The sequence below is a fragment of the Triturus cristatus genome, chromosome 8, assembly GCF_964204655.1.
Source record: "Triturus cristatus chromosome 8, aTriCri1.1, whole genome shotgun sequence".
Lineage (NCBI taxonomy): Eukaryota > Metazoa > Chordata > Amphibia > Caudata > Salamandridae > Triturus > Triturus cristatus.
Genome location: NC_140591.1, coordinates 633,853,501 through 633,876,653, shown reverse-complemented (window position 1 = coordinate 633,876,653; position 23,153 = coordinate 633,853,501).

Sequence of the window (23,153 nt, the reverse complement as noted above, 5' to 3'; positions counted from 1 at the left end):
CTGCTGCCTGAGACCCCTCACCACCCACTGCCACTACTGTCACATGGCCACAGTGATGGCGAGGACTGAGAAGATCCGGGCCAGTCCCTTCACCAGCGAGGAGCTTGAAGTCCTGGTGGACGAGGTGCTTACACAGTATCCACGGCTACATGGTGCCCCAAATGTCATGGTAAGTCTTTAACAGTGTGAGTGAGAGTGCAGGGGGGCACACATATAGATGATCTGATGCAGTATGTGCCTGAGAGTGTGTGGTCATGTCATGCACTGCCTAACATGCTGTCTCCAGGGGTAAGGGTGTTTATCCTATATCACACGTTTCCTTGCCTGCACATCAAGATTGGAGGGACATGTATTGTCTTGGCAGCCATACAGTGATGCATATAGCTGGTAATGCAGGACTCAGGACAGTAATTGCTTATGTGAATGGCTGTATGGGTCCCTGTTGTCCATCTCAGTGTGAGCCCACCTGGCCTGCACAGTCACTGCCCAAAATGACAAGGACACATTACTAAATGTACAGAGTGTTACATGTGTCGTTTTTCATTACTCTCTATTAATGATCCATCTCAGCCCTGTATATTGCACACGACAGGCCTTGTGAGAAGGGGGTGTGTTTGTGAGATCATGTACCTCAATGTGACATCCATGACACAGTGAGCCATTCACAGAGCAAGGACATTGAGGGCTGCGCAGTGTTGGACACAGTGAGTCTACCCCCAAACATATGTTGATAGGTAATGTATGTCTGGCTCTAACTCAGAAATGGACAGTAGATGTGGGCAGACTACACATGGCTTTCTGTGCTGGCATCTTGCATGTGTATGAGATGGGCAGGTACTGTGTCCACCCTCACACCTGCATGCATTTACGTTTGGTTCTCCCATGATGATGTACCACATGAGATGCATTCTTGTCTCTGTTACACATATCTGTGGGTATTGGATAAGTCAGTATAACGCTACTGTCCTGAGAGATTTTGGTACATAACACTGTGTCACTGATATTTTCCCCCTCTTGTCTCCCATGCCTGCAGCTCAAAGTACACCAGCGTAAGGCCGTGTGGAGGGCCATTGCAAGCAAGGTGCAGGCTCTGGGTGTCTCAAACCGTCAGCACACCCACTGCCACAAGCGATGGGATGACATCTGCCGGCTGAGCAAGAACGTGGTGGAGATGGAACTGGGGCTGCTCCCTCGGACTGGTAGGTTGGCATGGTGCAACATGACACCACTAATGGCCCGCATCTTGGCCTTGACACAGCCTGAGCTGGATGCACGATTGAAGGAGCATCAGCAGCAGACTAGGGGTGAGTATTCAGGGAAGGGTGACTTTGGCCGTGAGTGGCTGCATGTGTACATAGCGTGGGCCAGCGCTGGGCTATGTGATGTTGTTAGTGTGATGCAGTTGCTTGTAAATGCCTCTGTGCTGGTTGCAGCTATCATGCATTTGCCCTACCTGTACTTCCTAATGTAATATGAGTACTGGGCATTTACTTAGCATTCTGAGTCGTGGTCTTCAGGTATCATCTGCATTGGGGTAGTCTGGGGAATCACATGGAAGGGAACGGCAGTGTGCCCAATCTGAGTGTGCTTTCATCAATGCATGCATTGCCTGACCTATGATTTGTGAGGCTTGGACATCTGACGCCAATGTGCAACAGTTTTTGTGCCCCAAAGTGCAACATGGTTGATGGCATGGGCTCATGGCCTTTGTGGAATGCCATGTAGGAGTCTGTATCTGTTATGTCTGTTGTAAATTGAAACAACGATGTGATTAAGCATTTACTAAAGACATTAGTTCCTCTGTTATAGATCGTGTTTTCTCTGCTATGTTGACCGAAGCTTGGACTCCATTTTGTATTGTCATGCCTCCACGTGTTCCTCACGAGAAGAGTCCAACCTCTGTGTTAGTTGCTCTCGTAATCTGCCTAGTAACAGTCTATAAATAGCTCCTTTGTCCATCTGGCGCATGCCCAGACTTGACCACATCTGTTATCAGTTAGCCTTGCTTGACCATGTTTTCGCGGGCTCAAGGAGTGCGTTAGCTCCGCCCACATATTGATTCAGTATCGAAAATGACCATAAATGGTAATGTTCTTCGTCTTCATGTTGTATCCACCCACTTATGAGCCCCTCTACTGTGTATAAAAGGGGACCATGTACGAATGTTCTTTGTGCTACTCTATGCAATACTGAAGAGTGTTGTGTGGATTGTAGGACCACCCTTAAGGGTTAATAAATGCTGTTTTTGTACTTTGCAGTTTCCGTGCCAACTTCCTTATAGATTCCACTACAGGAGAGCGAACCCTTGTGTCCTGCGGGCCTAGCTGGGGCCTGTATTCATCAATTGGCGCCCGTCACGTGGGGCTCATCGGCGACTCGGATGCTCGAAGGATTGGTCGCGACGAAGGTGAGGAATTGGGCCGGGGACGTGATCACTGCCAGCGGCGTTTTAGCCCTGGCATCCCAAGGTTTTTTCTTCCTTCCCTTCCGAGCTGACCGTCTGGGTGGCGCCGGTCCCCGACTGAGACCTCTTCTGTCGGTCTTGCCGTGAAAGCCGTTTGGGCGATTGTGGAGCTTGGCAGTTGGAATCTGGACTCTTGATTGGTAAGAACCGGTGTACGGTACTTGCTCCGAGTTTTGAAGCCTGATCTGGCTATTTGAGTTTGATTTGTGATGACTAGTCATATTTTGGATTTGTCTTTGTGAATATATATGCGTTGCAACACATATAGGCAGGTAATGTGGAGAGATTTCTCCAGAGCTGTGTAACTTTGAACGGCGCAACGATTAAGTGCCATTTTTTATAATACTGCATATTTTGCATTATTTCTGAGCATGCCTGCTTTTAGCGCACTCCGTAAGTGGTGCTGCTGTTTTGGAAACCGGTTGAACCTCGAGGAATCTGCTCCAGCTCCCCCAGAGGGGACGCCTAATAGGGATATGTACGTGAAGCATGGTCTTTCTTCCATAATGTACAGCACAGTATGGAGGAAATATACGAAAAAAGATCCTGAGTTGCGATGGCCTTTGTATGGATCGTTTGATATACGTAAGATTGAGTATGTGGAACAGTGTATGTGTAAGCGGCGTGCCCGTCAGGATATGTTTGAGTGTGTGCGGTTGTGGGTGAAGGAGGTGCGTGAGCGAGAGAAGCGCGAGAAAGCGCTGTTTGATAAAGAACAACGGAAGAATGATCATGTGCGAGCACAGGAAGCGAAGCGCCGGGAGGATAGAGAGCAGACGGACAGGCAAGAGAAGGAGCGTCGGCTACAAGTTTCGGGTCAATACGTTGTTCGACAGCCACTCTATCCTGTCCTTAATAATCTTGATGATGATTTTTCTTTACTAGATCGCCCTCCGCCCCCTTATGTCGGCGCATCTGCTCCGAGGCCGCAAGATTCTGGCCCGGGTCCGGGTAAGGTAGATACGCGGTCCATGTTATCGGCCGAGCATATGGCTGAGCTTCGGAAACTTTCCCTCCGTGCACTTAAGGGCAAGATGTCTAGGGAGGAGTTGCTCCATACTTGGGGGTCGTGGCAAGATAGAGAAAGGGTGTATTTTCTGGCTCATTTCGCTGAGGAAGTGATTGCTGCTTTCCGAAAATATTCTAGTGTCTTTGAGCCTGACGATGTGACATCGGTTGCTAAAGCATTGCATGATGGTGTTTTTTCTCCCCCCAAGGCTCCTGAGGCGGCTCGGCGGCTGTTCGCCTTGCGGGACGAGGTGCTGGCCCTTAGAGAGAAAGCGCGCCAACAAACGGAGGAGGAGAAGCAGTCGGATTCGTGCACGGCAGAGGGCCCCTCATCCACCTCCCAGTCAGATAAGGATGACGTAGTGCATGTTAAACCAATGCGAGAGGCAGCGCCTTTGTATGTTCCTCCTAAGGGAGCAGGGACTAGCTCGGACATTACCTCCGCCGATGCTAAGGGATATTTCGTGTATAATTGGGTTTACACTCCGTGGCATAGGGCTGATGTTATGGCATTGAAGAATGCGCTGCCCGACCCCCGTAAGAATCCAGCGGCCTTCTATGAAGAAGTCGAGGGGGCCTTGAATTCTTGCGTTATGACTTTAGCAGATATAGAGCTGTTCTTTGGCCTTATTCTACCACCGGATATGTGGCGATCTGTACGAAAGGTAGATGATATAGTTGCCTTTAAGGCCCGGTGGTCTGACCTTGAGGATGAGGATAGGGAGCGGAAGCCCGCGCAGAAACCGCCGCAGAGTATTTTAGATCTCCCTGCTGCTATTGTGACTAAGTTGAAGACGATTATCCCCCCTAAAAAGATTGACTGGAATATGTTAGCTGCATGTAAACAGAAAGTTGACGAGTCAGTTGCGGACTTCTTTACGCGCTTTGAGGAGACGTTTCATGATTTTAGCGGACAGTCGCTTACCGACGATACGGGGCGCCACCTTTTTGCGGATAAATATGTAGCTAATCTGCTGCCGGCAGTTGCGGCCCGTCTAAAAGTGAGTGAAAGTTCTTGGTCCTCCGCTACGCCGACGGCCCTCCTGACTATCGCTCAGTATTATGAGCGTCAGGAGCAAGAAGCAAAGGGCCAGGAGGAAAAGAAATTGAAAGATTTGAAAACAAAGGTGATGTTGGCGCAAGTCTATGGCCCGCCTCGACGAGGTAGTAATAGAGGTAGGGGAGGATCTTATGGTCCTCCCTCGGGCCGGTCTGATTTGAATAGGAATCAATGTGCGTATTGTAAGCAATCGGGTCATTGGGCTAGGGACTGCCCGGTGTTGCATGCATCGCGCCAGGGGCATACCCACGGTGGCCCGCGAGGTAGAGGGGGTTTCTCGAACTTTCGAGGGAATTCTAACGAACAGGCTCGTCTTGAGTCTGCTGGGCAGCACCGAGATAGATCAAATGTTTTCGATCGCCAGCATCAGTATCAAGCGTCAGGAGTTGACCGGTCGGGGTACCATGACTCTCAGCATGCATAGGATTGCGTTGGATGGGGGTTAGAATCAGTTGAGGTGCCGGTCGATCAGAAGGGCCCTTATGTATCGGCTGAAGTTTTGGGCTCTACTGATCAGTTCCTGGTGGATACAGGAGCGACACGTAGTGCGCTGTCTAAGCAATTGGTTCCGGGGGCTCCCCCATCTGGCTTAATGGTCACATCGGTAGGGTTTGATGGTACACTCTCCCGAAGCCCTCTTTCCAAGCCCCTCATGTTTAAGGTTGATTCTTTTTCTGCACCCTGTCCGTTTCTGCTTGCCCCGTATACACCGGACAATATTATGGGTCTGGATATGTTAAAGCACTTTAGGGCTACTATCCGCTGCTCCCCTGCTGGTGTGCGAGTAATATTGAATGACAATTACCCTCGATCTGAACGGATGTGTACGATGTCAGAGGATGCGCTGTTAGCTACCCTCCCTCATGCTTTGTGGGCAACTTCGGATACTGATGTGGGACAAATGGTGATTCCACCGGTCCACATTAGCGTCCAGGAGGGGGCGGTGTTACCACGCCTCCCACAGTACCGTATTTCCCAGGAGGGTGAGGAGGCTCTCATACAGATAGTGCAGGATTTGATAACGGTTGGGGTAGTTGAGGAAGTCCTCTACAACATTTGCAACAGTCCGATTCTTCCCATATTGAAAAAGGATACGGATGCCAGAGTTTATCGGTTTATAATTGATTTGAGAGAAGTGAACAAGATCGTGATACCTCAATACCCAGTGGTCTCCGATATTACGACGTTGCTTACCTTGGTCCCGCCTACGGCGACCATGTTCTCAGTGATTGATTTGAAGAATGCCTTCTTTTCCATTCCCATTCACCCTGATAGCCGATATCTTTTTGGGTTTACATTGAATAATAGGTCTTATCGTTTCTGTAGGATTCCCCAGGGCTATACAGAAAGCCCTAGCATTTACAGTCAGGCTTTGAAACGACAATTGGATTCCTTTGTTCTGCTCGAGGGGGTCGCCCTCATTCAATATGTCGATGACATCTTGCTGGCGGCTGACACCCGAGAGCTGTGTGAAAAAAGTACGTTATCCTTACTTTCCTTTTTAGCATCCCGCAATCATAAGGTATCTAGGAAGAAGTTGCAATTCTGTAGACCAAAGGTGACTTATCTGGGTCACCTTTTGTCTAAGGAGGGACGTGCACTCACACCGGATTGTATCCAAGTAATTTTGGATACACCGAGACCGTCCACACAGAAGGATGTGCGTGCATTTTTGGGCCTTGTTTCTTTTTGTAGACAGTGGATATTGGGGTTTTCACACATAGCTAAGCCATTGTTAGCTCTCTTGACAAAGGACACGCCTATCCCAATCCCTTGGTCAGATGAGTGTGATACTGCCTTTCAGCAACTACGACAGGCCCTTTGTTCAGCACCAGTGTTAGGGACCCCTGATTATGCAAAACCCTTTTCGTTGTATGTGCATGAGAAAGATGGATGTGCATTGTCAGTTTTAGTGCAGATGCACGGCGATAAGCAGCGCCCATGTGCATATTTTTCGGCTGTACTTGATCCTGTCGCCCGAGCATTACCAGGGTGTTTTCGCTCGGTTGCGGCGACAGCTGTGTCAATACGCCAAAGCGAGGGAATTGTGTTATCTCATAAGCTGTTGGTATTAGTCCCCCATGCTGTTGATGCCCTGCTTAATCAAACAAAGACGCAGCATTTGACCAGTGCCCGTTTAACGGGATATGAGTTGACGCTTTTGGCTCCTCATATTACGTTGAAAAGGTGCGTAACGCTAAACCCGGCAACATTGCTGCCATACCCCGAAACCCAGCCTGAGGCGCGGAAAGCGCATGATTGTATTCTCGTGACTGAGGAACAGACAAAGGGTCGTATTGATCTCCAGGATACGCCCTTTCCAGATGTAGATGGAGAACTGTGGGTGGATGGATCCTGTCTGAAGCTACCAGATGGTACGACTTCAGCAGCGTATGCAATTACCACATTACAAACGATAGTGGAGACAGCACGTATACCACAGAAATCAGCTCAAGCAGCGGAACTGATAGCATTAACACGAGCATGTGAGCTCAGTACAGGATTATGTGTGAATGTTTATACAGATAGCCGCTATGCCTTCGGAGTAGCGCATGACTTCGGCCTACTCTGGAAGGAGAGAGGGTTTTTAACGTCACATGGAGTGCAGATAATGCATGGAGAGTTAGTTCATAATCTTTTAACTGCATTGACATACCCAAAGAAAATTGCCATTGTTAAGTGTAGCGCCCATAGGAAAGTGGTTGATAAAGTTGGAGAAGGGAACGCGTTAGCGGATCGAGTAGCACGGGAGACTGCGATGCAGCCCGGTACTACTGCCATGTATGTAGTAAAGTCACAGGTGGAGAGATGGCATGATGCGAAGGAGGAAGTGCGAGAAATGCAAAGGACCGCTTCTGACAAAGAGCGGGAACAATGGGCCAGCGAGGGAGAACTGGATGACGAGGGCTGCTGGAGAAATAAGCAGATGGATAGATGGAAATTACCCACGGCCTTTGTACAACCTATGGTTCAGATGGCACATGGGCTAGCACATGTTGGAGCTTCCGCAATTGTGAAATTGCTTACCCAAGTCTGGGAGCATCCAGAGATTGCTAGCACGGCGAAGAGGGTGGTGCAGACCTGTATGATCTGTCTGAGGTATAACCCAGGAAAGGGTACTCGAACTCCAGCAGGAGGATTTGTGACACCCACTGCACCCTTTGAGGTTCTGCAGATGGATTACATCCAGCTTGAGCGCTGTAATAATCTGAAGTATGTTCTAGTGGTGGTCTGCGCTTTCAGCAAATGGGTTGAAGCGTACCCTACGAAAGACAATACTGCAATGACTACTGCGAAGCTGCTGCTGAAGGAGTTTTTCCCCCGATATGGCGTTTGTAGACTTCTGTGGAGTGATAATGGCCCTCACTTTGTAGCGGATGTTATAAAGTATGTCTTGAAGGGTCTAGGCATCACCCAGAAGTTTCACGCCGTGTTTCACCCCCAGTCTGCAGGCCTAGTTGAGAAGTATAATGGTACACTGAAGCTTAAGATCGCAAAAATTCAAGCTTCGACGTCTTTGACTTGGCCAGACGCTCTGCCACTGGCGTTATTGTCAATTAGATCAGTACCGCACTCTCGAACTGGCCTTACGCCGTACGAGATTGTTTTTGGACGCCCAATGAATATTTGGGGTCCACCAAGACCTAAGGCTGTGTATGATGTACCTTGTGTAATGATGAGCGATTATCTGGCACAGTTAACGGATAACTTGGTTTCTATCCATCAACAGGTCCGAGAGGCGCTCCCTGATCGGTCTACCGGCGAAGGACATGGTCTCCGGCCTGGGGATAATGTCATGGTGAAAGTCTTCGACAGAACGAACAGCTTGGAACCGAGATGGGTGGGCCCTGAGCAGGTCCTCCTTGCAACGAGGACGGCTGTGCGAGTCTCCAACCGAAAGAATTGGATCCACTCCCTGCACTGTAGGAAGGTGCCGCCCGGATTGGTGGAACCTGCCGTGCTGACCGATCAACGAGACATTTTGGCTGCAGAGACAGGTCGTGCTGCGGAGCCAAACGCCACTGAGGAGCTCTTTCCGGACCATGCGACTTCTGGAGGAAGGCGATATCATCTTCGACCACGGAAGTGAGTTTTCCAGTACCGGGACACACTGTCAGAACGGCCCTTGGGTTAGTGAAACGGAGAGCCGATGAGGCAAGGGGGGGGGATCAGCCCTGCATTAGTGTAGCGACACCCGTCTTGGCCCGCTGGTGAAGAAACCAACCGCTGCCCAAGGGGAAGAGTTCTGACAGACTCTTAGTTTCAGGAAGATATTAGGTTTCATTTTTACTTTGACATGGAGAAAAAGAAAATCCTTTGTGCATTAGGGTTCATGTTAACAGTAGCCATTGTTGGGATAACCACATGGTTCTTGGAGGATGTAACTCCCGCTCGGAAGATTCTTGTGTTGACAACTCCGGTGCCTGAGGAGCACTATTTTTATACATTACCGTATCAAGAGTTGAAGCATCGACAATCCTACTTGAATAACACTTTCATCCAGATGCTGCATCATACCCACGTTGCTACGAATGCAACGAACTGTTGGATATGTGGGATGATGCCAGCTCATCAGAAGAAAGGAGGAACGCCATTTATACCACTTCCTTTCTCTCATAATGGCTCTTGTAGAGCATGGTATACTTTGCTTTTTGCCACTCGGAAACCGACAGTGGGACGATTGCTTTTTAGACTCAATAAAGAATGCCATCAAGACAAGAATGGGTATCCACAAGCGAATGGGACAATTTGGGAGTGGGAAGAGTACCGACCAGACAATGAATCCATTCCCTACATCTTTACGAACACAAGAGACACTGTGGGAAAAGATAAATTTGTAATTCAAGTAGCACAAGCTCAAGCGGACTTGTGTGTCCAGAGTGTGGGTTTCATCCCTGTTGGTGTCAGTGATTGCATTACTGTTTTAAATATTGATGGGTTGAACAACAGTACCTTTTTAGCCTCCCATAATACGTACTTTGTGTGTGGAAATAAAGGTTATTACCGTCTGCCGGCTGGGTGGTCTGGGGTATGCTATGTATCATTTCTATTACCTCCTGTATTCCTAGCACCCGCATCTTATCATAAGGATCTGAAATTATTGAATAATGTGACTGTAAATAGGTATAAACGTACTTTATCAATTGACGATGTAGATCAGACTGACACCAGTCTGCAACAGTATATTGATTTTAACTTAGGACTGTTTTTCTTTGTTGGAGCTGCCCTGAACAGTAGGAAGATCCGACGATTAACAAGAGTGGTAGAAGCTGTGACAAATCAGACCGCTGCTGCTCTTGGGAATATTACGGAAGAATTGCAGATCACAAGAATTGTTGCATTGCAGAATCGTATGGTATTAGACGTTATGCTAGCTGACAGAGGAGGAGCATGTAAAATTATTGGAAGTAGCTGTTGTGTGTTTATCCCTGATCATACGCCATCAGTTTATAATGCCATCAATAAACTGCATAAAATTGCAGCTGAGATCCATACAGAAAACGGCACTTGGTCTTTTTCTGGATGGTTTTGGGCGTTAATTACTGCCTGGGGATGGAAGGTTCTAACTGGTCTCTGTATTATTGTAGCGGTTCTGTTCTCATGTTGTATTTGTATCCAATGTGGTCCCTTACTCTGCTCATTATGTGTATCATTCTGTATTCCTGATAAGAAAGCTATTGCTGATGTTGCCCACCAAAAACGTTTAGCTAAAGAAGTTGAAGAAATGATGACAGTTGATATATATGATGATTATCCTAACAAGCCGGATGTCTTCAGTAAATGCTGAAAGGGTCGTCTGTTGTAAATTGAAACAACGATGTGATTAAGCATTTACTAAAGACATTAGTTCCTCTGTTATAGATCGTGTTTTCTCTGCTATGTTGACCGAAGCTTGGACTCCATTTTGTATTGTCATGCCTCCACGTGTTCCTCACGAGAAGAGTCCAACCTCTGTGTTAGTTGCTCTCGTAATCTGCCTAGTAACAGTCTATAAATAGCTCCTTTGTCCATCTGGCGCATGCCCAGACTTGACCACATCTGTTATCAGTTAGCCTTGCTTGACCATGTTTTCGCAGGCTCAAGGAGTGCGTTAGCTCCGCCCACATATTGATTCAGTATCGAAAATGACCATAAATGGTAATGTTCTTCGTCTTCATGTTGTATCCACCCACTTATGAGCCCCTCTACTGTGTATAAAAGGGGACCATGTACGAATGTTCTTTGTGCTACTCTATGCAATACTGAAGAGTGTTGTGTGGATTGTAGGACCACCCTTAAGGGTTAATAAATGCTGTTTTTGTACTTTGCAGTTTCCGTGCCAACTTCCTTATAGATTCCACTACAGGAGAGCGAACCCTTGTGTCCTGCGGGCCTAGCTGGGGCCTGTATTCATCATGTCCCCTTCTGCTCCATCCAGATCTGACAGTGGCAACATGTTGTAGTGGTCATCCTTGCCCCCATCAGGACCCTGGGTCTGCTCTGAGCTATTTGTGTGTCTGGTTGAATGGAGCCAATGGCAGTATATTGTGTTGTGTGGTCATCACATGGCTCACTAATGCGTGGTTTTCTTGTTTACACGCACTGTTTGAATTGAAAGTTGAGGTTGCACAATGTTATTGCATAGGGTGGTGTGCAACGTCGATTTCTTCATCTTCAAGGATGCTTTGCTTGCATTTGTTTGTTCTGTTGCTGCCACTGAACTGACCCTACATATCTCTCTCTCATGCAGCATCTCATGTGGTCACGGAGGGACAGGGGATGGACACCAGTGGTGGGGAATCAAGCACAACAGCTGCACAGGAGCACAGTTGTGACCAGCGCCTCAGAGGGGGACAGGAGTCTGATGGAGGAATCACATCCAGAGACGGAAAGCTGAATGTCATCTGACACCGGCGGTGACTCATCCATGTTGGCGGGCACAGGGAACGGGGGACACTCCCTCCTCTTCCACCACACAGCGTACAGTGCCCACCCTCCCACCTACTTCCACTGTTTCTGCCTGTGTTCGCACCAGTAAGAAGAGAAGAGTGTCCTTCACCCCAGGCACCGCTGCCCCTGCCCCTGTCCCCCCTGCTGCCATCAGTGCTGAGTCTGTGGACCTTTTGCACCAGCTGTGTGTGGGCAAGACAGCTCTCCTCAATGCCTTCATAGACCACGACAGAAAGTTGGCACAGGTGGTTGCTTTCTTGGAGGGCATACATTCAGACGTGGGTGGGCAACACCGGTCTGTCCAGTCTTTGTCCTCCGCAGTGACGGCAGCCCTTCAACTGGTACAATCTCAGAGTCCAGCACCAGTCCCTTTGTCCACCCCCTGCCAGTGGCCACATCTGATGATAGTGACCACTGCACAACAGACATCAAGGGAAAGACACAGCACATGCAGCACACAGCAGCAGCAGCCCAAGTGGTCCATCCCGGAGATACCATCCCCCACAGAAAACTAAAGTGCAAAGACAAAAGCCTGTCAGGGCCACAAAGCAAAGAAGCAGACCTCAGAGCCACATGCCTTAGAGGCATCCCCAGCCAATTAATCTCCTGTCTCAAAAGACTCTCGCAAAGACAAGCAGACAGTTTCCGTTCCCACTGAGAAGGTTGTGTCTGCTAAGAGTACACATAAGAAGAGCTCCAAGGCAGATTCACCCACAACCTTGACTCCCATCCAAAGCCCAGTGAAGCAGGGAAAGGAGGGCACTGTAGGGGGTACACCTGGTAGGCAGGGGATGGAGGGGCAAAGGCAAGGGCTGGTCAAGCGTACCGCTGGATCCAGCACGTCCCCAGAGGGAGGGCCACCATCTGCACCTGATGCAGTTTTGGTGGTGAATGTGCCTGTTGTGTCCACTCCACTTCCCATTAATCCCAAGACAGGAAAGCCATTTAGATTGCCCAAGAAGTGGAAAGGCACCCCTCCACAATCTCCCACCCACACTGTGTCTCACGTCACCATGACTCCACCTCCATGTGCCACTACACCACCTGGTCCAAGCAGCCCTCTGGCTTCCCAAGCCACTGATGCTTCTACCTCAGCTGGCCCTCTCTCTCCCCGGTCAAGTGCTCCAACTGTCCCAACACACAGCCAGCTCCCAGTCCGACTGCTAGCCAATTCTGAGTGGTAGTCACCTCATACACCTGTCTCTCCCACAGCAGTGCCTATACTGCCCAATGTTACCCCTGACTGTGTTGCTGACCATGGCAGGCTACAGTCGCACACATTCCATGTGCAGCTTCTCATGGACATACTCTGCACTTTGAACTGGCCACTGGCCTTGTTGCTCCTTGCTGTGTTAAACTATTCCCCGTGCAGCTTTTCATGGACATACTCTGCACTTTGTTTTGGCCATTGGCCTTGTTGCTCATTGCTGTGTTAAACTATAATCTGCACTTTGTGCTGGCCACTGGCCTTGCTCTTGTCTGATATTGGTGCCTATCTGTGCAATATGTGAATAAAGACAGTTGCTCCTGTTGTCTGTTTTGTCAGTGTCCTTATGAAATAAAGTTGTTGCTGTGTGTATATGGTTTACTGTGCCAAATTCTTTGTATGCCACTTCAGCATTGCCAATGACTGGTCTCACTTTTTCTTGTTTTTACAGGGGTGACAGGGACTTCAGTTCTTCCTGGCTCTGATACTTGTGGGTGCAATGATGGTGGTCTTAGATGAAATACCGTTATCATTGTCATTCTTTGTTCCTGTTAGCTATATTGTACACATTACAGGTTTGGGGGCACTGCCAGCACATAGTGGGATTCTATCCACAGGATTGGAGGCAGGCTGGCCAGGGTCATCATGTATGTGTGTTCTTACTTTATCTGTGCCCAGCAGTGTAGGTGTATAGTCATCTTGTGATGGTCAGTCATCCTGGTCACTTGGCTTGCTTTCAATGTGTGCACTTGTGTGGTCAAGAAGTGTGCAGTGTGAAGGGGTACATTTGTCGGGAGTGTTGATGTGTGTGTGCCCCTGCAATTTCAACTACACAAATATGTCACCCAGGAGTGGAGTGCCTGGTTGTGTGATTGTTCAGCCCTGTGCTTGTGATTGTGTGCACATGTGTGTGATGTATGTTGTGCACTGTGCGGTGTGTTGGTGTGTCCTTGCAGTTCTGGCTGACTCCTACTTGTTGTTTTTGACAAATGTTTTGTTGAACATCCATAGGTCTTGATGCTGTTTGTGGTGACTGTGCATATCTGTTCAACCCCACTGACATTGTCGGTGTGATTTTCTCATGCATTGCTGTCACATGGGGCTTTATTGCCTCCAGTATGCCATGTGGTGTTATACCATCCCCTATCTGTGCTTCGGATGCCTACCCATTGTGAGTCTGCACTCCATCTATTTGTGTATGGTACACTCCTGCCACGTCCACTACTGAGGAACACATCACTTCACTTTCATGTCAGCTGTCCCCTTGTGTTGCCTGTGTGTGCACCTCCCCATCACTTAATGTGTGACACTGTGCGTTGTGGTGAAGATCTTTGCACAGGAGGAATGTGCCACTCAGGACATTTTCCCAATTGGTTATATGTGATTTTCTTGTACTGTTCAGCAGTCATGGTTGCCCATATGCTTTTCAAATATCTGTGCTGGTCAGAGTGTTTCCACTTTGGTGTCCCTGACTTGTGCATCTATGGGTGTTGGGTTAGGTGTATGTGTGTTTGCTGAGTTACTGATTGACTTCCAGAGTGTGATGTTGTCAGTGTGCTGTTTTGATTGTTGTTGTGGGTGTTTATGTTGTGTCACTCATATCTCTGTGGGACTGATATGTTTTGTGTGCACACACTGCTTGTCGTGCATGCAGTGCTGTGAGTGTATGTAGCCTTCTCCTTACCTGGTGTGCATCCCCTAATGTCGTGCTGTGTTTGCTATGTGATTTATTGGCATGTGCATCTGTTGTGTGTTTGATGTGGCTATGTGCAGTGTTTGGGCTGTTTTGTCTCTTGTAGCTGACAGATGCTCTGTGTGTGGTGTTCTATTTGCATGTCTGTGTGTGTGTTTTGTTGGTGTGGTGTGTTTCATTCAGATGTGTGTAGCCAGTGTGGTGTCCCTTACTTGTGTGTCTGTCACATGATCTTAGGTCCATTCTAGTTCCTGTGCTTGTGTTAGATATGTCCTTGGTGTTTTCTCCTCTCATATTTGAGCTGTCTCTTGTCATTCTTGTGCATGTTCAGGCATATGGTACACTGTAACATAATGTATACTTGATGGGTGGTGTGGTATGTCTGTCTGTGTGTCATTGTAAGCCCCTTCCTCCTAGTTTGTGTCAATGTTTGTTTTGTGGTGGTGCACTTCTTGTCTGTGTTGTGGTATGTTGTCTGCGCATTGTTCCTGACTGATGAGGTTGTGCACACCTGTTCTGTCTGTGCTCCCATTGCCTTTCCACAGTTTGGCTGCACAAGTCATATCTGGTCTTGTTGTGGTTCTGTGTGTGTTTTAGTTGAGTTATGAGTTTGGCAGTTGTTTTTGTGCAGACATTGGTTCTTGCATCCCTGTGTGTGTGTGATGTTTGTGGATCCCCCAGGGAGTATGTCTGTTTGTCTGTGTATTGACTGGACATTACACCCTTCTGTGTCTGACACTGGTGTTGTGTGCTGCAGGTGTGATGGGGGGTATGTGTGGAGATACCAACTCGTGTTTGACAGTCATGGAGCGTGTCAATGGGCCCTGTGTGTAGTGCTGCTGACATACTCCTGTGAAGTAGTTGTATACATATGTGTGGCTGTTCACAGTTTGACTTCAGGGCCTTCCTTTCATCCCTGTGCCTTGCTGTCTCCCTGAGTTGTTGCACTGAGGTGACTGTGGTTGGACCTCACTCACTGTGCCAGCCATGTGTGATTTGATGGTCTAAGAGTGTTGTTATATGTTCCTTATCTTGCATGTGATGTGCACATGCTTGGTGGTTATCTCCTTGGCCTTCCATTTGTGTGCACCTCGCTTTAGCTTTCCTATAGGTTATGCTCCATTGCTGCTGGCATGTGGTCTGTGTATGTGGCTGTGTGTTAGTACGGGGTATGTCTGTGTGACTTGGCAGGCTGTGTGTCCAGTGGAGTGATTGTTCATTATCTGTGTGTGTTCATTTTGTGCTTGGAATAAGTTTTCTTGCCATGTGTGTAATGTTGTAGTGGTGTGTGGGTTGCCCTGGGCCTGTGCTTCTGTGCTGTGTGTTCCTCTGCAGCCCTTCCTGCTGTGGCTGTCTCCCTGGTTGTTTGGTGTGTGGTGCAGGGTGTGGGTTCACCTGGCTTGTTGTTGTGAATGGAGGAGCACAGGAGGGGCACATGGCATGTCCCTTCAAGGGGGAGGCTAGTGTGTGGAGGGTGGAGGTGCAGCCCTGTGGTCTTTGTGCACTGCCCATGCCTGGGGCTGGCCCTGCCTTCTGCATTGTGCACATGTTTTCCTGCCTCTCCACCACTGCGGTGACGTGACCGGGACATTACTTCACGATCGCCGTAGATGGGTGACCTGGATGAAGAGGTAGGACATGTGTGGGTACACTTGTGGATGTGTTCCTGTCCCCACCAGGGTGTCTGGTGTGGACAGAAACCGTATATCAGCCCATGAGTTGTGTGCTGTGGTTGGGTGCGTGATTGTGTTGTTGCATACCTGCGGCATTGTCCACGACGGTCCATGAGTTGCTGGTGATGAATCAGATACAGCATCTGGAAGATCTGTATTTGCTGGTGATGAATCAGGTACAGCACCTGGAAGACCTGTAGAGCTGGGTCCATTTCGGTCGGGACCGGGTGGAAGGGACGGGGACTCTGGTTTGGCGCTCTGCTGTCATGCTTCCGCAGTCTCTGGTTGGGTGGTTTCTCCGCTGCGGTGCAACTGGATGTTTGGTTCACCCTGATTTGAACGGCGGTCGGGACATCATTCTGCACGCCGGGGAGTCTCCATTGGCTCCCACCGCCGCAGTGGCGGGCGCACTTTGTTGGCAGTTCACATCGCACCGCGGAGGACGGGAAATGGGCTATGTTTGGCCATGTTAAAATGGCGGCCGTGAGAACCACGGTGGTGCCTCCGCCCGCCATACTAATATGAATATTTAACTATACCTAGCACCCTGATACTACACATATGACTCAAAGCATGTCTTACTATCTAAGTACATACAAATCTGCCCTATAATTTACCAACATATACCCTAAAGGGTATCCAACACATAGCTGTTAAGTTTTCACAGGTTCATTTGTTATGTACACCAGGAGTGCATATTTTTTCCATTTCTTACTGAGCCTTGTAATCTTCTTTTAACATGGAATTACAAGTCCCAGAGTTCAAAGAAAAACATAGGGGGCCATTAAGATGGCGGAAGGACTTCTACCGCCGGGCCGGCGGTGGCAGTCCTTCTGCCATCACACAGGAAATTCCCACCGCCGAATTAGGATGGCGGCAGGAATCCCAATCTGTCTGCGGCAGTCAGCCTCTGCCACGGTTCTGCAAGGTGGTCCTTTCGGAACCAAAGCACAGGCCAGCATTGCAGCGGTGCCTTGCAGACACCGCCATAGGGATTACGATATTCCTTTCCTCCTGTCTTTTCGTGGCAGTTATCCCACCGTGAAAACACAGACATAGGCTGGATTCGGGGGCCCATTGTGGTCCCCCTCTGTATTGGGGGGTGCATTGGGCACCCCTGCATTTCCATGAACTACGTGGCAGGCACCGCGTGGTGCCTGCCATGTAGTGCAGGGAAATGCAGTGCATGCCATTTTAACATTGTGAACCGTGCTGCAGGCAGCAGCACAGTTCGCAATGTTAAAGGCCCTGGATGTGCACACCAGTGTGGTGGGTGCATCCTAATTGCAGTGGTAGGACCGCCGCATGTCTGACGGGCGGTCCCAGAGACCGCAACGTGAGTCCGCCAGCCATCGTAATAAGCCCCACAGTTTGTGAGCAGCACATCATATATAGACATTTAAATTTTTCACTTCTTCTAATACATTGTTAAGTATGAGTTTAACCCTTAGCAAGCATACGTAGCAATTAGAGCATGCAGTGAAACAGCCCACTCCTTATGCCTCTTTCACACATTCTTCCCTCTTCGTGCACCCCTCCGGCCTCTTTCTGCACCTCTGTTCCTTTTTTCTGCACTTCTTTAGTTTCTTTCTGCACCTTTCTTGCTTCTTTCACACCACTCTTCCCTCTTTCCACCCCTTCCTGCCTCTTTCTGCACCTCTGTTCCTTCTGTCTGCACTTCTTTTGTTTCTTCATGTACCTCTCTTGTTTCTTTCTGTATCCCTCTAGCCTCTTTCTACACCCCATGTCCCCCTTTCTGCATGTCTCTTGCTTCTTTATACATTTCTCTTGCTTCATTCTGCATCTCTCTTGCTTCATACCACATCCTTCGTGCCTCTTTCTGTGCCCTGCATCCCTCTTTCTGCACTCCTCTTGCCTCTTTATGCACTCCTCTTCTCTCTTGCTGCACCTCTCCTGCCTCTTTCTGTACCTCTATTCTTTCTTTCTGAACTTCTTTTATTTCTTTCTTTACCTCTCTTGCTTCTTTCTGCACCCCTCTTGCCTCTTTCTCCACCCCTCTTCCCCCTTTCTGCATCACTGTTCCTTCTTTCTGTACTTCTCTTGTCTTTTTCTCCACCCCTCTTCGTTCTTTCTGCAACTCTGCTGCTTTCTGCACCTCTTTTGCTTCTTTTTGCACCCCTCGTGCCTATTACACACCCTTCTTCCCACACCCCTCTTGCCTCTTTCGGCACCTCTGTTCCTTCTGTCCGCACCCCTTTTTTCTCTTTCTGCACCCCTCTTGCTTCTTTCTGTACCCCCTTGCCTCTTTCTCCACCCATCCACACTCTTTCTGCACCTCTATTCTTTCTTTCTGCACTTTTATTTCTTTCTCTACCTCTATTGCTTCTTTCTGTACCCCTATTACCTCTTTCTCCCCCTTTCTGCATCTCTGTTCCTTCTTTCTGTACTTCTATTGTCTCTTTCTCCACCCCTCTTCCTTCTTTCTGCAACTCTGTTGCATTCTGCACCTCTTTTTCTTCTTTCTGCACTCCTCGTGTCTATTTCACACCCCTCTTCCTGCACGCCTCTTGCCTCTTTCTGCACCTCTGTTCCTTCTGTCTGCACCCCTTTTGCCTGTTTCTGTACCCCTCTTGCTTCTTTCTGTATACCCTTGCCTCTTTCTCTACCCATCCACACTCTTTCTGCATGTCTGTTGCTTCTTTCTGCGTTTCTCTTTCTTCTTTCTGCATCCCTCTTGCTTCAATCTGTGCCCTTCATGCCTCTTCTTGTACCCTACATCCCTCTTTCTACACTCCTCTTTTTCTTTATGCACTCCTCTTCCCTCTTGCTACACCCCTCTTGACACTTTCTGTACCGCTATTCGTTCTTTCTGCACTCCTTTTATTTATTTCTCTACCTCTCTTGCTTCTTTCTGCACCACTCTTGCATCTTTCTCCACCCCTCTTCCCCTATCTGCACCTCTGTTGCTTCTTTCTGCACTTCTCCTGTCTCTTTCTCCACCCCTCTAGCCTCTTTCTGCAACTCTGTTGCTTTCTGCACCTCTTTTGCCTCTTTCTGCACCACTCATGCCTATTTCACACCCCTTTTCCCACAGCCCTCTTGCCTCTTTCTGCACATCTGTTCCTTCTGTCTGCACCCCTTTTGCCTTTTTCTGCACCCCTCTTGCTTCTTTCTGTACCCCCTTGCCTCTTCCTCCACCCATCCACACTCTTTCTGCACCTCTGTTCTTTCTTTCTGCACTTCCTTTGTATATTTCTGAACATCTCTTTGCTTATTTTTGCACCCCCTTGCCTCTTTCTCCACCTCTCTTCCCTCTTTCTTCACCCCTGTTGCCTCTTTCTACACCTCTGTTCCTTCTTTCTGCACTTCGTTTGTTTCTTGCTGGATATCTCTTGCTTCTTTCTGCACACCTTGTGCCTCTTTCTGCACCCCTCTTTCCTCTTTTTGCACCCCCTTGCTTCTTTCTGCACCTCTCTTGCTTCTTTCTGAATGACTCGTGCTTCTTTCTGCACCTTCTTCCCACTTTCTGCACCTTCCGTGCCTCTTTCTGTACCTCTCTTGCTTCTTTCTGCACCACTCTTGCCATTTTCTCCACCACTGTTTCCCCTTTTTGCATCTCTGTTGCTTCTATATGCGTTTCTCTTGATTCTTTCTACATTTCTCTTGCTTCTATCTGTGCCCCTTGTGCCTCTTTCTGCACTCCTCATTCCTCTTTCTGCACTCCTCTTGTGGTACTGTAAAATTCGGAACCACATTGGAGGCATGGCCCCACCATGCCGATTTTGGTATCAAAGAACCGCAAATGACAAAAGCGGTATGTACGAGTGTTTTCATCATGTTTCACTGATGAATTCACCGTGCATACGATACCACATATTGAACCCTTTGGGTTCCATTTTAGAACAGTAGCCATTTTGTGGTTGCCCTCACATAGGCTGTGCTCTAAGGCCATGCCTAGGCCTAAAGGACACGTACACCTTCTGTGACTTCTCTATGACCTGTGCAAACTGACTCCACTGCCCGAGGTCAATCCTGTCCGGCCAGTTCCTTTCCTCGCGGCCTAATGTGATTAGCATCAGGGCTCGACCCATCATAAAGTCCTTGTTCACACACGATCTCTGACTTAGCTATTTTCACACCTGGCGCTGTTTCCTACTTTATGGCTTGTTTTACGAGCAGGCGGTGCCCGTTTTATTGGGGTCCGCTGTTATCTGATGAGGGTTCTGAGCCTTGCTGGGTAAAATGATTGTGTGCTTGACGAACTGAAATGTGGGATTGTCATTATGGCTCTGCTGTTCCTTTGAAACGAAAATATGTGAATGACCACTTGTAAAACAGGGGCGGTGTTGCCCAAAGCGTAATATTCTGTATAAAAGAGAAGACTGGTTTTTGTTCTGGAGACTGCCTCATTCAGTTGCTAAGGCTTCTGTGCGACGTAGTCTCACTCATTTGAGTTTAATAAAGATGTTTTTTCATATTTCAGCTTCTTTGCCAAGTTCTTTGTTATATTACCCTGAGGCTGGAATTTTAAAGTACTCCACTCTGTGTTTCTGTGGTCCAAGACAGGAAGAACTTGAAGTCATAGGGTGCTACCCCTGGCACCGCTGGGGTCCTAAAAAACCCAGTACTTCACTCTTGCCTCTTTCTGGACCCCTCCTGCCTCTTTCTGCAGTTCTGTAACTTCTTTCTTCACTTCTTTAGTTTCTTTCTGTACCTCTCATGCTTCTTGCATCCCTCTTGCCTCTTTCTCCACCCCTCTTCCCACTTTCTGCATCTGTTGCTTCTCTCTGCACTTCTCTTGTCTCTTTCTCCACCCTACTTCCCTGTATCTGCACCTCTGTTACTTCTTTTTGCACATCTCTTTCTTCTTTCTGCACCCCTCGTGCCTCTTTCATACCCCTCTTACCACACCCCTTGCCTCTTTCTGCACCTCAGTTCCTTTTTTTCTGCACTTCTTTTCTTTCTTTCTGCAGCTTTCACTTCTTTCTTCACTCCTCTGGGCTCTTTCTGCACCCCTCTTCCCTCTTTCTTTATCCCTCTTGCCTCTTTCTGCAACTCTGTTCCTTCTGTCTGCACTTCTTCCGTTTCTTTCTGCAACTCTCTTGCATCTTTCTGTACCCATTTGCCTCTTTCTTCACCCATCTACCCTCGTTCTGCAACGCTGTTGCCCCTTTCTGTATCTCTGTTTTTTTTTCCTGCACTTCTTTTGTTTCTTTCTAGACATCTCTTGCTTCTTTCTGCACCCCATGTGCCTCTTTCTGCATCCTCTTCCTTCTTTTTGCACCCCTCTTTACCTTTTTTGGCACCTCCAGAGCTTCTTTCTGCACTCCTCGTGTCTATTTCACACCCCTCTTCCTGCACGCCTCTTGCCTCTTTCTGCACCTCTGTTCCTTCTGTCTGCACCCCTTTTGCCTGTTTCTGTACCCCTCTTGCTTCTTTCTGTATACCCTTGCCTCTTTCTCTACCCATCCACACTCTTTCTGCATGTCTGTTGCTTCTTTCTGCGTTTCTCTTTCTTCTTTCTGCATCCCTCTTGCTTCAATCTGTGCCCTTCATGCCTCTTCTTGTACCCTACATCCCTCTTTCTACACTCCTCTTTTTCTTTATGCACTCCTCTTCCCTCTTGCTACACCCCTCTTGACACTTTCTGTACCGCTATTCTTTCTTTCTGCACTCCTTTTATTTATTTCTCTACCTCTCTTGCTTCTTTCTGCACCACTCTTGCATCTTTCTCCACCCCTCTTCCCCTATCTGCACCTCTGTTGCTTCTTTCTGCACTTCTCCTGTCTCTTTCTCCACCCCTCTAGCCTCTTTCTGCAACTCTGTTGCTTTCTGCACCTCTTTTGCCTCTTTCTGCACCACTCATGCCTATTTCACACCCCTTTTCCCACAGCCCTCTTGCCTCTTTCTGCACATCTGTTCCTTCTGTCTGCACCCCTTTTGCCTTTTTCTGCACCCCTCTTGCTTCTTTCTGTACCCCCTTGCCTCTTCCTCCACCCATCCACACTCTTTCTGCACCTCTGTTCTTTCTTTCTGCACTTCCTTTGTATATTTCTGAACATCTCTTTGCTTATTTTTGCACCCCCTTGCCTCTTTCTCCACCTCTCTTCCCTCTTTCTTCACCCCTGTTGCCTCTTTCTACACCTCTGTTCCTTCTTTCTGCACTTCGTTTGTTTCTTGCTGGATATCTCTTGCTTCTTTCTGCACACCTTGTGCCTCTTTCTGCACCCCTCTTTCCTCTTTTTGCACCCCCTTGCTTCTTTCTGCACCTCTCTTGCTTCTTTCTGAATGACTCGTGCTTCTTTCTGCACCTTCTTCCCACTTTCTGCACCTTCCGTGCCTCTTTCTGTACCTCTCTTGCTTCTTTCTGCACCACTCTTGCCATTTTCTCCACCACTGTTTCCCCTTTTTGCATCTCTGTTGCTTCTATATGCGTTTCTCTTGATTCTTTCTACATTTCTCTTGCTTCTATCTGTGCCCCTTGTGCCTCTTTCTGCACTCCTCATTCCTCTTTCTGCACTCCTCTTGTGGTACTGTAAAATTCGGAACCACATTGGAGGCATGGCCCCACCATGCCGATTTTGGTATCAAAGAACCGCAAATGACAAAAGCGGTATGTACGAGTGTTTTCATCATGTTTCACTGATGAATTCACCGTGCATACGATACCACATATTGAACCCTTTGGGTTCCATTTTAGAACAGTAGCCATTTTGTGGTTGCCCTCACATAGGCTGTGCTCTAAGGCCATGCCTAGGCCTAAAGGACACGTACACCTTCTGTGACTTCTCTATGACCTGTGCAAACTGCCTCCACTGCCCGAGGTCAATCCTGTCCGGCCAGTTCCTTTCCTCGCGGCCTAATGTGATTAGCATCAGGGCTCGACCCATCATAAAGTCCTTGTTCACACACGATCTCTGACTTAGCTATTTTCACACCTGGCCCTGTTTCCTACTTTATGGCTTGTTTTACGAGCAGGCGGTGCCCGTTTTATTGGGGTCCGCTGTTATCTGATGAGGGTTCTGAGCCTTGCTGGGTAAAATGATTGTGTGCTTGACGAACTGAAATGTGGGATTGTCATTATGGCTCTGCTGTTCCTTTGAAACGAAAATATGTGAATGACCACTTGTAAAACAGGGGCGGTGTTGCCCAAAGCG